Raw genomic sequence first — 17,984 nt, forward strand, 5'->3', positions numbered from 1 at the left:
GTATAAAGCCAAAGAATCCTTAAAAACAGTTATCCTAAAAGAGAATATTAAGTTATTGCAAATGCTGCTGAAAGGCAAATTAAGATGTGGACATAGAAATAATAATTGAATTATGATAAAATGATGCCATTTGGTAACATTTTTATTGGAATCACTGGGGATAAAAACCAACTAAAATGAGAATAGGAGAAAATGGGTGACTAAGAAGGAAGACAATGATTCAGACCAGTACTTTAGGCTTTCCTTAAGGAGTCATTGCTGCAAAAGGAAAGCAGAACAAATAAATAAAACATAATTTCAACCCTCAAGAAACTCATAATTTAGTGGGTAGCCAATTCACTAAATCTCATGTAATGTTTTAGGCTTTTACTAGCTTTAGAGAACATGGCTCACTGGGGACACAAAGAAGGACATTATCAAATTAATTTAATTGAGTATTCTATTGTCTCTGAAGACAAGTGGTGAATAAAGTATATTCTATCTCCTGTCAAACTTAAAAATATATTACTGGCTTGACTTTTATTTGTAGCCCTGTCATTCATTACTACATTTACATTTCTTTTGAATAAATTTCACCACATGGCTTTTTAACTTTTGATAATAAGGAATTATTGGACTATATTTACTATATAGTATTGCCTTTTATTTTCCTTAACCTCTATATTCTCTTCCATTTCTCTTATTTTGTATATTATACTGAAGTAGAGTACTGAATTATACCTATAATCTGGTCAAATCTTTTGTTCCATGTCATGATAGAGTTCATGATCAATTATTATGCTTTTAGTTATAGTTTAAGAATAAGATTATATACATGTTTTTGAAATACGATTCTGTTTTTTAAGACTTTATTTATTTGAGAGAGTGATAGAGAGAGAGAGGGAGACCACAGAGGGAGAGTGAGAGAGAGAAGCAAATTCCCCACTGAGAAGAGAGCCCGACACAGGACTCTATCCCAGGACCCTGAGATCATGACCTGAGCCGAAGGTAGATGCTTAAGTATCTGAGCCACCCAGGCACCCTGAAATATGATTCTTAAATAAACTTAGCAAAGTGATTTTTGTGAAATGATTGTGTGTAATATTAGCATATAATTATTTATCTCTTTCATCTGAAGTAACTGGAGAGAAATGTCTTAATAAATAATGTTACGCTTCTTGTTAAGCCATATGATAATTATATACTGAATCCTTGTCCAGTTAATTAAGCTCTAAGCACAATATATTTAACAAATGCATCTGGTATTCATGTGTTTTTTTTGTCAGAGAGTAATCTCAGTAATAGGATACTGACATAAATTGATAAGAATAAATAATTTGTGGTCCTTAAAAATGACATTACAGTCCATTTACCTCATTTGGAAAACTCATAAAACTCATAAATAGTTAAAACTCAATTATATTTATCAAAATAAATTAACAAAGTGTGCTATTTTTACGTATATTTTGTTGTATTTACTCAATTGCTTTTTACCAGTATCAGTATTTTATAGTATTTTTTAACATTAATGTATATAAAAAGCATTATTCTTAAATTTTGCACCTAAGATTTTTTTTTAAGATTTATTTATTTATTAGAGAGAGGGAGAGAGAGAGAGCACAAATGGGAGGGGCAGAGGGAGAGGAAGAGAGAACACCAAGCAGACTCCGCACTAAGTGGGGAGGCCAACATGGGGCTCAATCCCACCAATCTGAGATCATGACCTGAGCCTAAACCAATAGTTGGACACCTAACTGACTGTGCCACTCAGGCACGCCCATGCCTAAGATTTTTATTGTTAATCTTGTTGTTGTTTTTTTTCTAAAAGTTATTTTTATAAGTAGTCAACATTTTTTTTCCAATATAATTTTAATAGGCAAAACTTATCCTAACATTTAATTGGCTGGCCGCTAATTCTTTCACATTTGTATGAAGGGAGTCGTTGCTTCTTCTGAAAATGAAAGTTGTTTTTTCATCTGAAAAATGGGACTTCTAAAAATTGAGTGAAGTTCAGTTTCAGCTAAAAAGAAGTCATCCAAAATAGACTATCTAATGTCTGGCCCAGTTGTAATGCCATGGTTTTGATAAGAATATTTCCCCATCAACATGGTTTAAATACTTCCCATGTTTAGGACTTAAAATGTGTGTTAATTATCTTAACCCTTAAGCAGCTCACCACAGAACTATAGTCAAAACCTTGGATATCCTCTAGTCCAATCCTTTTATGTAAACCCAGTGTGTTTACAACATGTATGCATCACACAGAGCTCTGAAAAGAATTTTGTCATTTTGATATGATCCAGGCATTTCCCTTTTAGTCCCACGGTAAATATAATTGCTTATCACTGGTGGTACATCTAAATAGTAGAGCATAAAATATAAATCTTTTTATGTTATGCCTCTGTCAAGTTTCTCTAGGCTCTCCCTTCTCAGAGTGAAGGTCAACGCACTTGCCATTACCTAAGAGAACATCTTGATCTGGCTCTTCGTCTCTAATCTGTTTTCATCTGTAACTCCTTGCCTGTTTTTACTGTCTTCTAGCTATACTCTTCTCCTTCCTGGTCCTTGAATACATCGGGCACATTATCTACTTTGGTGTTTGTTCTTACTCTTACGTCTCTTTGAATATTCTTCCCCTAGATGTCCACCCAGCTAGCTCTCTTACTTTTTCCTGGTTCTTAATTGAAAATCACTTACTCAGAAAAACTTACCTGAAGTGTCAACAACCCCTCACTGGCATTTCTTATCCTCTTTCCTTATGTTTCTCCTCAGCAGTTTGCACTAAATAACAGCTATTTAGTTTATGTTATTTATTTTCTTTGTTTCCCTTTAGAATGTAAACTCCTTAAAAGCAGGGAGTTTTGCTTGTTTTATTTATTACTAATGATGTTCTCAGCATCTAGTACACTCACTGACACATGTTACCCTCTCAACTTACAATATTGTTGTAGAGTACCTTCTCAATGTAAAATGTTGCTGAAAAAATTAAAATCTCATTTAACTTCACATTTGAACTATGTGCCTCAAGAATAGATTTAAAAACTTTCAAAAGAATTGGTGAATACAATGTAAAATGATTCCTTAACTTCTCCTTTTTTTCTTCCATTTAAGTTTACATCTCATTAAACCACTTATAAATGCTCTCATTTTTATGTGGTAAAACATCTTTTTTCATTTGGTATGTATTGCAGAAACACTGATTAGTTTCTACTGACGCTATTTTTTTTTTTAAGATTTTATTTATTTTTTGACAGAGAGAGAGACAGCGAGAGAGGGAACACAAGCAGGGGGAGTGGGATGGGGGGAAGCAGGCTTCCCAATGAGGGGCTCGATTCCAGGACCCTGGGATCATGACCTGAGCTGAAGGCAGACACTTAACGACTGATCCACCCAGGTGCCCCCTACTAATGCTATCTGTGGTCACTGTTGTTCAATAGTATTTTCTATTTCTTAGGTAACTTTCCTCCAAGAATTTCAAGTTTTTGCAAAGCTTATTAGCAACTTAGGCGACTGTCTTTCCCAAATTCTTTCAGAGATTGATGTCATTATTATAATTAATGCGTTGGGTTGAAAAATTTAAGTAAAAAGAAAAAAATCTGAAAACTACAAAGAACTATTTCTGTCTTCCAGCTTTGATCTCCCTTCTCTTGCCTACTCCAAAAATTTCATCAGAGAAAACCAATATCTGAGAAGTGGCATCCCATAGCACTACTGCAATAAAAAAAAAAAATAAATAAATAAATCGTAAATTTGGCATCCTTAGTGGGCATGGTGTTCATGATATTTCAGAAATTCTCTGTTACTAGGAATAAAATGATATATTTGGGTCATTTTGACCTGTCTGTTGTGATGTGAGAGACGAGTATTTTACAATAAATGTCTTCTATTAGAAAGATGTTTAGGCTATGCCTCATAAGCAAATTATTTATAGTATACCTAGAAATCCTATATTCCATGATGATAATTAGTGTAAAATTAATGGAAAGGAACAAAGTATAGGTTCAAGAACCTTCCTGAAAAAAATCATTGGAAATCAAGAAAATACATTTTTATAAAAGCAGGTATGATTATTTAACTTTACTTTCTAAATAAGATATATTCAAATGTATGAAGGAAAAATATGGAATTGCTAATCTAAAATGTATTTAAATTTCCTTTTCAAAAAACAAACAACCGCATGGTTATATGTTCTAAGCTTTAAACTCTTCCAAGTCAAAGAAATAGTGTCCTTTTCCAATGAGCAATAGTAACACTGTTCATTGAATCTTCAGAAGAAATTGTCCTTTAATAAATCATACCCATTAAAAAATATATATGTGTATATATATCCTCATGCAAATAATAGAAATGTGGATAAAAATTTTTAAAGATCACAAAGTTTAATAGCAAACTCTGTTCGAGTGTTTGCAAAAAAATCCACTCACACATTGTTGATATTGTATAAATTGCTGCACTCTCAATGAACAGTAAGATGAATATAACTTTAAAAAATTTTAAAAATTAAGTACACATAGAGCAAACTGGACATGCAGTTAGTTGCTTAATGTTAGTAAATGAATACAGAGAAATTCTTACACATGGGAGTCAAAAGCTTTACAGTGAACATTTTACTTCTTTATTTATTTATTTTAAAGATTTAATTATTTTATTAGAGAGAGAGAGAGACAGAGCACGAGTGGGGGGGCAGAGAGTCTTAAGCAGACTCCATACTGAGCATAGAGCCTGATGCAAGGCTTGATCTCAAGTTCCTGAGATCATGACCTGAGCCGAAACCGAGTCAGAAACTTAATTGACTGTGCCACCCGGGTGCCCCAATAATGGAAATTCTTAAAGGAAGTCTTCAGATATGCCCTGGTTATAGGCTGTTGGCATGAGGAAGCCATGGGTGGGCTAACCAGAAGTGGGGCATCCTATGTGATTGGTCAGGAGAAATGCTTGGATTTCTTTGGTTGGTCTTAACTGGAAATGGGAACAAAGTTTAGGGGAACTGTCAGTTATTAATCAAGTCTTGCTATTTAGGGCTGATTGTTACAGGGGTTATTCTTGGTTTCTTGGAGTCATTGCTAGAGATAGTGATCAGACTTCCCATAAGTCTGACTTCTAGATAGTAGGCTAGCCTCTTGGACTTGTTATTGAAGGTAATGGATTTGTTTCCTGGGCTGGTTGCTGCAGACTGTAGGTCAGAGATTTCTTCTTACATATGGTCCAGTCATTGTCCATTCAGTCTTTAACCACATAATGAAAAACATGTGGAACAGATCTGTACTCAAAATGGAGACAAAAGCCCAAAGACTTTAAGTCCAGTCTAGTCCAATGAATTTCAGTTGACTTGCAGATATATGAATATGGGAATACTTGGTTAGTGATTTAATTTCTGAGTTTTAGAGTGGTTTTCTATGCAGTAGTGGACTAAACAAATAGTCCCAGTCCTAGATACCTGCATCTAGGGCCAACAAATAGATTTCCATTTGAGAGAATAGAGAGAATCCAAAAAGAAAATCACCTACATACATTTGACCAGCTCAGTGTACATGGGTAACATAAAAGCACAAGCTTCAGAGCTAGACTTGCTGGGTTTCCTTATTGTTTTATTGAGTGTCTGTTGTGTGCATGGTCTTAGTCTAAGCACTGAAGACACAGTCATGGTCAAAGCAGACAAAAAAATCACTGTTTTGTTGTTTATGCAGTTCTGGAAGAGTAAAAAAATGAACAAGAATATTAAACAAAGAATATAATTGAAAATTATGACAAAGTATATGAAAATAAGAAGGGCAATGACATAGAGACTAACTCCTATCCCAAACTTCATTATTTATTAGCAAATTACTTAATCTAAGACTTGGTTTCCTATAATATGTGCATGGTGACTCACATAGTTGGATAAATCATGTAAACTATTTATAATAGTACCTGACACATAATACACCTTTAATCAGTGAGATGATGATGATGATGATGATGATGAAAACTCCATCTATTAAGAGCATGGCCAGGGGCGCCTGGGTGGCTCAGTTGTTAAGCGTCTGCCTTCGGCTCAGGTCATGATCCCAGGGTCCTGGGATCAAGCCCCGCATCGGGCTCCCTGCTCGGCGGGAAGCCTGCTTCTCTCTCTCCCATCCTCTCTGCTTGTGTTCCCTCTCTCGTTGTGTCTCTCTCTGTCAAATAAATAAATAAAATCTTTAAAAAAAAAAAAAAAGAGCATGGCCAAATCCAATCCATGGAATTGAATCAGTGCAAGTCAGTTTTTTCTTTTCTTTATTAAGTAAGTCATGAGAATAAAAGGCACAGCATAAGGAATACAATGAATGATATTGCAATAACAGTGTAATGGACAGATGGTAGCTATATTTGTGGTGAACATAGCATAATGTATAATCCCGTCAAATCACTAAGTTGAACAGCTGAAACTAATATAACATTGTGTGTCAACTATACTCAAATAAAAATAAATAAATAAATAAATAAATAAATAAAAATAAAAAAATATAAAATAAACAAATAAAAATAGGATAATGAAGAAAAGTAGTCTCAACCTCTTATGGGCTCCACAGAATCTGTGGGAACAGAAGCTCCTATGCTTGGGAGCTTTCCAGACCTTGCTCTCTTCATCTAGCTGTTCATCTGTATCCTTTTTCATATCCTTTTTTTTTTTTTTTAAAGATTTATTTATTTATTTGACAGAGAGAGACACAGCGAGAGAGGAACACAAGCAGGGGGAGTGGGAGAGGGAGAAGCAAGCCTCCTGCCAAGCAGGGAGCCCGATGCGGGGCTCGATCCCAGGACCCTGGGATCATGACCTGAGCCGAAGGCAGATGCTTAACAACTGAGCCACCCAGGCGCCCTCATATCCTTTTTTAAATATAATAAACCAGTAAGCATAAGTGTTCCTCTGAGTTTTGTGAGCCAGTCTAGCAAATTATCAAACCCAAGGAGGGAATCATGAGAACCACGATTTAGAGCTAGTCTATCAGAAGTAGAGGGGACAGTCTTGGACGTGTAATTGGCACCTGAAGGGAGGGGCAGGTAAATACTGTCAAAATGGAGTTAAGTTGTAGGACACTCAGCTGATGTCAGAGAATTGCTAGATATATGGAAAACCCACATGTCTGGTGTCAAGAAGTGAAGTGAAGTGTGTTGTACTGTGAAAGAAAAGGAAAAACACAGAAGTGTTTTCCTTATACAGAAAGTTACAGATATAGTAAACAGTTGAAAAGTTAAAGAAGTAAGAGAAAGGGATTTGAGAAGTATGTAGATGTCAACAGGGAAACATGACTTCAATAATGCTGAGGTGAGATATTGTCAAATGAAGGTGAAAAGTCCAATAAGATAAATTTTGAAGCATGACCACTGGATATGAAAACTAAAAGATCATTGATAGCCTTTGAAAGAATAATTTTATGTAAGAATATGTATGAAAAGCCAGCTAAAGTGGGTTGAGATGTAATTCAGACCTTAGGATATAGAAAAAAATAGGTATAAATTGCTCTTTAGGGAAGCTTGGCGATGCAAATGTAAAGAATAGGACAAATGAAATAGGCACATTAGAAATAAAGAACTTTCTGGTTTTAAGATGAAAGGGATTTATGTGCACTTCAGTGATGAGGGGCAAGGAGCAGTGGAGTGATTGAAGCTGCGGAGTAAGTTAAGCATGGTTCCTGGGAAGCTGGAGGAACTGAGCAGACTCTCATCTAAGCCACAAATCTCTCTGAGGGTCTAACTTCTCTGTGGGAAAAGTGTTATATATAGGATAAGCTCCTGTTTTTAAATGTAGTATCTCTGAAATCTAATTTCCTTTCCTGGTATATAACATTTCTACTTTGCCTCAGAACAAACTACAATGGAACTTCCCTTTTTTTCTACTTTGCAGTGGTTAAAGGAAACAAAGATATCCTCAACTAAAAAAACAAACCAAACATCAACAACAAAAACTAAGGATATCCTTTCTTTTCCTCTTTCCAGTGTAACTTACCACTTCTTCATTTGAGAGTCCCCACCATTTACAATTTCTGACTCCCAAATTTCTTAGGAAAGACACACTACTATTTGTACATCGACTGAGACTCATTCCGTTTCCAGTCCTTTCTTTTTCCCACTTTCTTCCTCACTATGGAATGATTTGTGCCATTTAATTCATGCACAGCTAAGAGTAATATCCCTTCTTTGGTTCCAAATCTGTTCTACTGCATATTTGCCTTCCTAATTATAATAGTTGATTGTATCCTATTTTTTTCTTTTCCTAACATGCACTTAAGTTACCATTTATTTATTTATTTATTTATTTTTAAAGATTTTATTTATTTATTTGACAGAGAGAGAGACAGCGAGAGAGGGAACACAAGCAGGGGGAGTGGGAGAGGGAGAAGCAGGCCTCCCGGCGAGCAGGGAGCCCGATGCGGGGCTCGATCCCAGGACTCCGGGATCATGACCTGAGCCGAAGGCAGACACTTAATGACTGAGCCACCCAGGCGCCCCAGTTACCATTTATTTTTATTAGAGACTTTAATATTAAATATTAAGTTCAAACATTAAATGATGAATCATAATCAAGCATTCTTATACTTTATCAAGCTAAGTCCCTATTTTTATAGAACTCTCAAATTTTACAATATAAGCAGATTCTTAATCTTCTTATATATTTTACAAAATTTTTCATGGATTTATTCATTGCTTAATGTTCTCTGATCTGTGTCCTTTGTACTGTAATTTTTTGGAAAATGCCTGCTTTGGCTGTCTGCATCATCTTGAGTGTCTCTCTTGTATAGCTGCCTCTGAGTTGTACTGTAATAAAGGGGTTATGTAGGCTTTGCATTTGGACAGGAAAAGTCACTTCTAGATGAAGTCTCAACTGAAAAAAAAAAATCGTTCTAAAATGGGCAGAAATAGTTAACTTTATAAAATAACTTTTTAAAAACTTCCTCCCTGATATAACAGCCACAGTTTTATTACTTATCCAGTTTCAGTCCTCTATCCCATAAGATACCACAAATCAAGAGAAGGTATGCCTTTGGAATTTTGCCTTCAGGAAGTGTACCCTAAGATAATCAGAGCGTTTGACAAAATGCTTTGTTGTGTAAATATCATATCATGCTATTTAAGAGTTTTTATATGTTTTATTAATAATACATGTGGCATTTTTACAGCTTTTTTGAGGTATAATTGATACACAATTGCACCATTTAATGTATACAATTTAATGACTTAGGACATAAGCAAACAACTGTGATATCATCGCCACAATCAAGATCATAGACATATTCAACACCTTGCAAAATTTCCTTGTGTCTCTCTGTTGTTCATTTTTTGTTTGTTTGTTTTTTATGGTAAAAATACTTAACATGAGATCTACTCTCTCAAATTTTGAATTGCACAATAACATCTCATTAACTATAAGCATTAGGTTGTATAGCAGATCTCTATAACTCTTTAGCAAGTGTTTGGCTTTTTAAAAATAATATGGCAATTTGGGGTGGCTGGGTAGCTTAGTCAGTTAAGCACCCAGCTCTTGGTTTGGGCTCAGGTCATGATCTCAAGGTCATGAGTTTGAGCTCCATGTCAGGCTCTGTGCTCAGCGCAGTCTGCTTAAGAATCTCTCCCTCTGCCCCTCCCCCAGCTCACTCTCTCTCTCAAATAAATCTTAAAAAAAAATAATATGGCAATTTGAAAAAATGATTCTTTTTTTGTCAAGAATTCGTGATTTTTTTTAGAATCAGCTAGATATAGAACTAATGATACTTGGTCACTTTATTGTATAATATAGCTAAAAAGCCCATTTCAAGGAAAATCAGAGAAAAGCAAAAGATTTTCTGATTCCTAGTCATAGCTGAAGACACAGAAAAATAAAAAAGAAATCTATTAAGACACTGACATTCTAAGTATTGAATTGGTGTTCATTTGATTTTTAACATTGAACTGAACTTTGCCATGAATATAGTTAACCCGCAATCTTTATTCTTCTAATTTAATTAAACAGAAACTAAGGATGCCCCAAATTTAATTTATGAATTACATATAGATTGGATAAGACAAAAAATAGTCAGATTTATGTCAATATGGCAAAAAAGCTACTTATTATTATTTATTATCTTATTATTGTTCACATTTCGCAACTGAGAAAATTAAATTTCATTGAAATCCTCCTATTGTATGTACAAAATACAGCACTTAAATTCTTTATTCAAGTCATTGATTAAAGAACTCTAGTTCAAAGAAGTAAACTGCACATGGCATTTTGTATCCTCTGAAGACAGACACTAAACTTCAAACTTTATGAGCTCACTACATCAAGTGGTGAGCAGAAAAAAGGGGGGTGAGAATCTAGATTGACATATCATTGTGCAATTGAAGGACTGGAAAGAAAGAGAAAAATGCTAAAAGCCTCTAGAAATGGAAATATGTCTTTTACAAAGGAATAAGATTCAGGTTGACTTCAGGTTGACTCTGATCAGAAATACTGAATACAAGAAGACAATGAAGCAAAATATTTCAAAGTTTGGAATCAATTATTATTATGGACCAAGAATTATATACACCATTAAACAGTTAGGTAAGTGTGAGATTGAGTTCCCCCCACACAAACAACAAAAAGTGATGTTTTCAAGTATAAAACAATTTTGAAAAATTTACCATTCATTGTACCTCGAATGACAAACAGCAAAGCAAAAATAAAAATAAAATAAATGGATAACAAAGAATGAAATAATTGCATATCTAAAAAATGAGTTCCAAATAAAATAAACCCCAAAATAAAATCATGTAACACACCTAAAATCAGTTGGTAAAAATTAGAGAAGGGAATTCCTGAGTTTCAATGGAAATGTCTTAAAAAACAACAAAAAATGAAATGCATTCAATACAATAAAATAAATAACTATTTGTACTATAGCAAATAAGGCTTTTGTTTCTTTTCTTCAAAAGAAAAGAAATAAAAGGCCAGAAAGCCAAATTAGAATACAAGAAAAAGCAGTATCTTTAGCAAATTTATGTTTTAATACTTTATTATTTTTGAATAATTGGTGGCTCCATAAAAAATAAAATTTAATTTGACCTATATGCTAACAATAATTGTATGACTGAAACAGAAGTTATGACATTTTACAAATAAAGAAAGAAAAGTAATCTTACCTTACTGTTTGGACCTTTAGTAAAAAATTTAAAAAAAAAATTAAGTTTGCTACAAAAATATAATGCAAGTATTGTTTATATATTTTCCAAACTTTTTCAATCAACCTATAGAGCATTTATAGAAGAACTGAATATTGTTACAGAATGTAACTTAAATATTATCACTTTGACAGGTAGTTCTTAAAATAAGAAGTAGGTAGATGAAAAGAGAGAAAAGAGCAGAAAGATATTTGGGTTGCATATGTGTTATATAATGAGAACATGAAAGAAAATTGAAGCAAGATGTGGAATTTTTAATATTTCTCTTAGAACAGGGTTTTGCAATATCAGTAATACTAGTGTTTTGGACTGGCTAGTTTCTTTTGTTGGGGCTTCTTCTGTTCATTCTTGGATCTTTAGCAGCACCTCAAGCTTCTATACACTAGACGGTAGTAAAACCCCTGCCCAATTATGATAATCAAGAATGTCTCCAGATAATTGTCATAGCTTGTCATTTAGCTTAAAGTAGCTATAAAAATTAGGCAAGGGGAAAAGAATGAAATAGTGCAAATAAGCTAAGTCCTTTCAGCTCTTAATATTAATACATAATATTCTAAGTTAATAGGTTTAAAAAAGATACAAGCAAAAACTGAAGAAAAATTAAAATGGATAACCAATGTCTGTTAATGTTAATTTGGTGAATTGAAGGCATATGTGTTACATACAAGTATGTTAATGAAAAAATAATTATTGGGAACTTTATAAAAAATAGCTCCAGGGACACCTGATTAAGTGTCCAACTCTTGGTTTCAGCTTAGGTCCTGATCTCAAGGGCTGAGATTGAGCCCCACGGCTTCATGCTCAGTGGGGTGTCAGCTTGAAATTCCCTCCCTCTGTCCCTCCTCCCACTAGCACAGACACATGCTCTTTCTCTCTCTCTCAAATAAATAAGTAAATCTTAAAAAAAAATAGTTCCAATGTCTATAACTAAATCCCTTTAAATAACTTCCTGAAAAGACTTTACTTTCACTTTTGAGTCTTTTGAATTAGAAAAAGATGTGATTTTATATTATTTAAATTATGATCATAGACTATTTCATAGGGTTGCTCAATTTCTTTAAACAGTACAATATGAAACTTACATAACAGGAAAGTTCTTCTTGCCTTTTTTATTTAAATCCCCCCCTTTCTTCTTTCAATTATAATGTTGAAAGACATATTTTTTATACATAATGCGTCATACCACAAAGCCCTGATTAATTAAGTTTACTATGGCAGTTACTGATGAACAAATACTAAAAAGTGTCAAAGCTGATTTATAATTTAGCAGATTTCTTGTCTTAATTCTAAAGATTTTAGAATATGTATTCTATTGCCTAGTAATAATATTTTGATCTATGCTTCTTCATATGGAAGATGGAGGGGAAAATCCATAGAAAAGTAAAAACTAGAAGATAAAAAACTCTGGTAGTTTACCATTAACATATAATCATCTCACTCAGTGTACAGAAGCAAACACTGAATATTTATCCCATGTCATTCTTGTTCATTTAGGGAATTACATTCTATTTATGTGAAAGTTTTGGGATGAGAAATATATTCCCCAAATATTTTCCAAATATTTTCTCCTATAAATTATGAATTTTATTATCTATTTTCAAAGGTACTCTCTAAAATATCATATGTATGTATTTATGACAAGATAGCATTTGATGTATTTCAGAAAATTTGATTTTTATTGCCATAACTACTTCAGAGGTCTTTTTGTTCTTTCTACCATATAAACTGTAGTCATATAGTCAATGACTCACTTTGATTGTATATGGGCAAAAATGTTGGGAAGAAAGTTACTCACAGTTACATTTAGGTCATTTTTCTGTATAATCAGAGAGATAAGAATAAAGATAAAACAGAAAATGTAGAGAAAGAACATAGATGTAAAATATACTACCTATCTTTGACGTTAAAATGTTGGACTAATTTTATATATCAACAACTAACTACTTTCAGTCCTAGTTTGATTATTACAATAATTCAGTTAGCACTGTACATCTTAATAATATTGTTTTGCTATGACTAGCTTTTATTTTGTAAAAAAAAAATAATGTCATTCTTAAGGAAGAATATTATAACCTTAATATTTATTAAATGGTGACATAAAGGAGGAAATTACACTAAACTTTTATCTAACACTAATAAGCAGTCTTTCCTAATTAGATGTTTCCAAGGAATTTAATTTCATTATCTCATAATTATCCTTTATTTATTTTTCACAAGTTCCTTTTTCAGACTTTTATTGCTTTTATTTAAGCAACCAGACACTTTTGAAGGATATTTACATTCTGCTATTTGTGTTAGAAATATAAATGTAAAATTTTGCCTATTAGATTGAACCATGAAAATGTAATCTATATTCAAATATCATTTTTCCCTGTAGTAGGTTTAACACCTGGCGACTGGGTGGTTGCATTTAACAGGTTACAATATATGTTGCAATCCTCTGTGAAAATGTTTCATTACTTTTATTCCCTTAACAAGAAAACTCAAGTTTTTGAAACGATGTGATCATCAGGACTATATATATATATATATATATATATATATATATATATATACACATATATATATATATATACCAATGATTTCTTATAAATAAGGTTTATCTGTAATTTTAAATGTATATAGTTAATTACTGCAATGTGCTTCACTGATGTTAAATGGAAAATTTTATTAGAAGATGGAAATAGAGGAAGCAGAGTCTACAGATAGTATTTCACTTTCCCCATGTTCTGTTTAAAACACAACAGTACTATCTATACATCTTCAATACTGACATCATCTTCACCATTATAGCATACTATAGAACTGTGCCTGTATGAAACCTAACCCAATAGAACAAAGTTTCTTAATAGTGCCTTAACCTGTGAAGTTACTCAAAAAATTTTTTTTTGAAAGAAATAATTGCTAAAAGATAAGTCCATAAATCAGCATAATGAAGAGAAAAAGAAGACTGAGGGTATGAGAAAATAAATAGAAAAACAAAGCATTTTTAAAAATGTAATAAATAGGGGCACCTGGGTGGCTAAGTCAGTTAAGTGTCCAACTCTTGGTTTCTGTTCAGGTCATGATCTCAGGGTTGTGAGATCAAGTCCCTTGTTGACTCTGCACTTAGCACAGTCTGCTTGAGATTCTCTCTCTCTCTCCCCTTCTACCCCCTCCCCCTGTAAAATAAATAAATAAGTAAATATCTTAAAGTGAATTAAAAATGTAATAAATTATCAAAAGTACACTAAAAAAGAACAAAAAAATATTCTAATTTGAGAAGCAAACAGAATATCAAGGAAATTTGATAAAGAAAGAAAAACTCTGAGACTTTTTTATGTTGTAGAATGTGAGAAATAAATTTTAAATATATTCAACATCTTGGCAGAAAAATGTGCATTATTCCCAAGAGGAAAACATGGACTAGCATGAGGGCTTCTCTAAAATAGTTGTCAATACCAAAAACTGATGTAACAATGTTTATACATTTTAAAGAAAAAAAAATGTAGTGTTAAGAACATTTTATCCAGTCAAGTCTTCATTCAAGTATAAAAACAATAGACATTCACTAACATAAACACACATATAAACCATTCTTGGGGAAAAGATAAACTTCATGTAGCAATTAAATTGAGCCAGGTAAAGAAATGAAAATAGAAACTTTAAAGAAAAAAATCTGAGATAAAATGACTGATGATTAGTATGGATTGACATGATGAGCATATATATAAAGAAATTGGAGGAGGAGCAAGATGGCGGAGGAATAGGAGACCTAAATTTCCTCTGGTCCCAGGAATTCACCTAGATTGGGATCAAACCATTCTGAACACCTACGAACTCAACAGGAGATGGAAGAAAAAAGAATAGCAGCAACTCTCTGAACAGAAAAGCGACCACTTTCTGGAAGGTAGGACATAGGGAGAAGTGAATCCGAGGCGATATTCGGAAGATAGATGGCGGGGGAAGGGAGCCTCCGTCAGCCCGGTACCAGCAAGTGATAAGAGTCCCGGAGCACAAAATCAGAACTTTAAGAAGTCTGCTCCACTGAGGGATGTCACTCCAGTGGCTAAGTGGGGGGTGGAACCCTTGCTGGGACAGTTGGGTCTCAGGATGCTCGGGGTCACAGAAAGACTGGGGGTGCCTGAGTGCAGCAGAGCTCCCAGGTATTGGAGTGGGGAAGCCAGCTGAAAGAAGGAGCCGAGGAGTGGGCTCTCAGCTCGGGGTTGCCCTAAACCGTGGTCCATGGCACAGTCGGGCCACTGCTCCTCCAGCGTGGACCCAACAAGCAGCAGATTGGAGGAAACTCACCTTCCTCCCCTGGGAGGAGCAGCGTGGGAGCACACCGCAGGGATCTGCTGGGTTTGGAGATTCCACATGGGTTGTTGTGCCAGAGATAGAAATGCTCAGTCACAGGCTGGGTGAGCACAGAGTGCGGCTGGAACCGGGAAGATGGGAGTGATTGAATGCTTTTCTCCGGGGGCGCACTGAGGAGTGGGGCCCCGAGTTCTCAGCTCCTCCAGGGCAGAGATTGGGAGGCCTCCATTTTCACTCTCCTCCTCCAAAGCTGTACGGAAAGCTTGCAGGAAACAAAAGCTCCCAGGAGCAAACCCGAGCAGATTACTTGGCCCGGCCCCCAGCAAAGATGGGGAAATTCTGCCTCCAGCAAAGACATTTGGGAACCGGGGCAAGAGGCCCCTCCCCCAGAAGATCAGCAAGAACAGCCAGCCAAGACCAAGTTTGCCAATCAATGAGAACGGCAGAACCCAGTGCTAGGGGAATACTGCACATAGAACCCATGGCTTTTTTTTACCATGATTCTTTAGTCTTTCAAAGTTAATTTTTTAAATTTTCTTTTTCTATTTTTTTTTTAATTTTTCTTTTCCCTTTTCAACCAACATCTTATCAATCCCTTTTTTAAAAATCTTTTTTATTTTTCATTTTTAGAGTCATAGTCTATCCCTTCATAGTAGTTAACCTTATTTTTGGTATATATATATATACCAAAGTTATATAAGTTGTTCTCTCTTTAAAATTTTGAGATACAGTTTCTTCTAACAGACCAAAATATACCCTAATCTCGAGTGTATGGCTTTGTTCTAGTCTCCTGCCTGATCACATTCTCTCCCCTTTTTTTTTTAGATTTCTCTTCCTTCTTTTTTCAACCAACTTCTTATCTTATCAATTCCTTTTATGAAATCTTTTATAATTTTAATCTTTACACTCATATTCCATCCCTTCATGGTATTTACCCTTATTTTTGTACATATATAAGTTTTTCCATCTTTAAAATTTTGGGAGGCAGTTTCTTCTAACAGACCAAAATACACCCAGAATCTAGGGTGTGGCACTGATCTATTCACCAGCCTGATCATATTTGATCATATTCTTTTTTTTAATCTTTTTCTTTTTATTTTATTTTTTCATTCTTTCCCTTTCTTTTCTCCCAGTTTCAGGTCTCTTCTGATTTGTTTAGTGTATATTTTTCTGGGGTTGTTCTTAACCTGTTAGCATTTTGTTCTCTCATTCATCTATTCTCCTCTGGACAAAATGATGAGACAGAAACACTCACCTCAAAAAAAATAACAAGAGGAAGTACCAACTGCCAGGGACCTAATCAATATGGACATTAGTAAAATGTCGGAACTAGAGTTCAGAATGACGATTATAAAGATAATACCTGGGCTTGAAAAAAGCATAGAAGATACTAGAGAAACCCTTTCTGGAGAAATAAAAGAACTAAAATCTAACCAAGTGGAAATCAAAAAGGCTATTAATGAGGTGCAATAAAAAAATGGAAGCTCTAACTGCTAGGATAAATGAGGCAGAAGAGAGAATCAGTGAGATAGAAGACCAAATGATGGAAAATAAAGAAGCTGAGAAAACAAGAGATAAATAACTACTGGATCACAAGGGCAGAATTTGAGAGATAAGTGATACCATAAGATGAAACAATATTAGAATAATTGGGATCCCAGAAGAAGAAGAAAGAGAGAGAGGGGCAGAAGGTATATTGGAGCAAATTATAGCAGAGAACTTCCCTAATTTGGGGAAGGAAACAGGCATCAAAATCCAGGAGGCAGAGAGAACCCCCCTCAAAATTAATAAATATAAGTCAACACCCTGACATCTAATAGTAAAACTTATGAGTCTCAGAGACAAAGAGAAAATCCTGAAAGCAGCTCGGGACAAGAGATCTGTAACCTACAATGGTGGAAACATTAGACTGGTAACAGACTTATCCACAGAGACCTGGAAGGCCAGAAAGAACTGGCATGATATATTTAGAGCACTAAATGAGAAAAATATGCAGCCAAGAATACTATATCCAGCTAGGCTGTCATTGAAAATTGAAGGAGAGATAAAAAGCTTCCAGGACAAACAAAAACTAAAGGAATTTGCAAACACAAAACCACCCCTACAAGGAATATTGAAAGGGGTCCTCTAAGCAAAGAGAGAGCCTAAAAGCGACATGGACCAGAAAGGAACACAGACAATATACAGTAACAATCACCTTACAGGCAATACAATGGCACTAAATTCAATAGTTACCATGAATGTAAATGGGCTAAATGCCCCAATCAAAAGACACAGGGTATCAGATTGGACAAAAAAACAAGACCCATCAATATGTTGTCTTCAAGAGACTCATTTTAGACCCAAAGACAACTCCATATTGAAAGTGAGGGTGTGGAAAACTATTTATCATGCTAATGGACACTGAAAGAAAGCTGGGTGGCAATCCTTATATCAGACAAATTAGATTTTAAGCCAAAGACTATAATAAGAGATGAGGAAGGACACTATATCATACTTAAAGGGTCTATCCAACAAGAAGATTGAACAATTGTAAATATCTATGCCCC

The 17,984-nt window shown here is 34.4% G+C and overlaps 1 long non-coding RNA gene across 1 annotated transcript; it reads right to left on the reverse strand.

Annotated features, from left to right (window-relative positions):
• Positions 1–4,617: 4,617 nt before the first annotated feature.
• Positions 4,618–15,679, reverse strand: LOC144382777 (uncharacterized). The gene is made up of 3 exons (XR_013450176.1): positions 15,430–15,679; positions 5,890–6,134; positions 4,618–5,668 (listed from the first exon to the last, which is right to left on the reverse strand). It is a non-coding gene; the product is annotated as an uncharacterized LOC144382777 (long non-coding RNA).
• Between the last annotated feature and the right edge of the window lie 2,305 nt (positions 15,680–17,984).

This window comes from Halichoerus grypus, chromosome 8, assembly GCF_964656455.1.
Source record: "Halichoerus grypus chromosome 8, mHalGry1.hap1.1, whole genome shotgun sequence".
NCBI lineage: Eukaryota > Metazoa > Chordata > Mammalia > Carnivora > Phocidae > Halichoerus > Halichoerus grypus.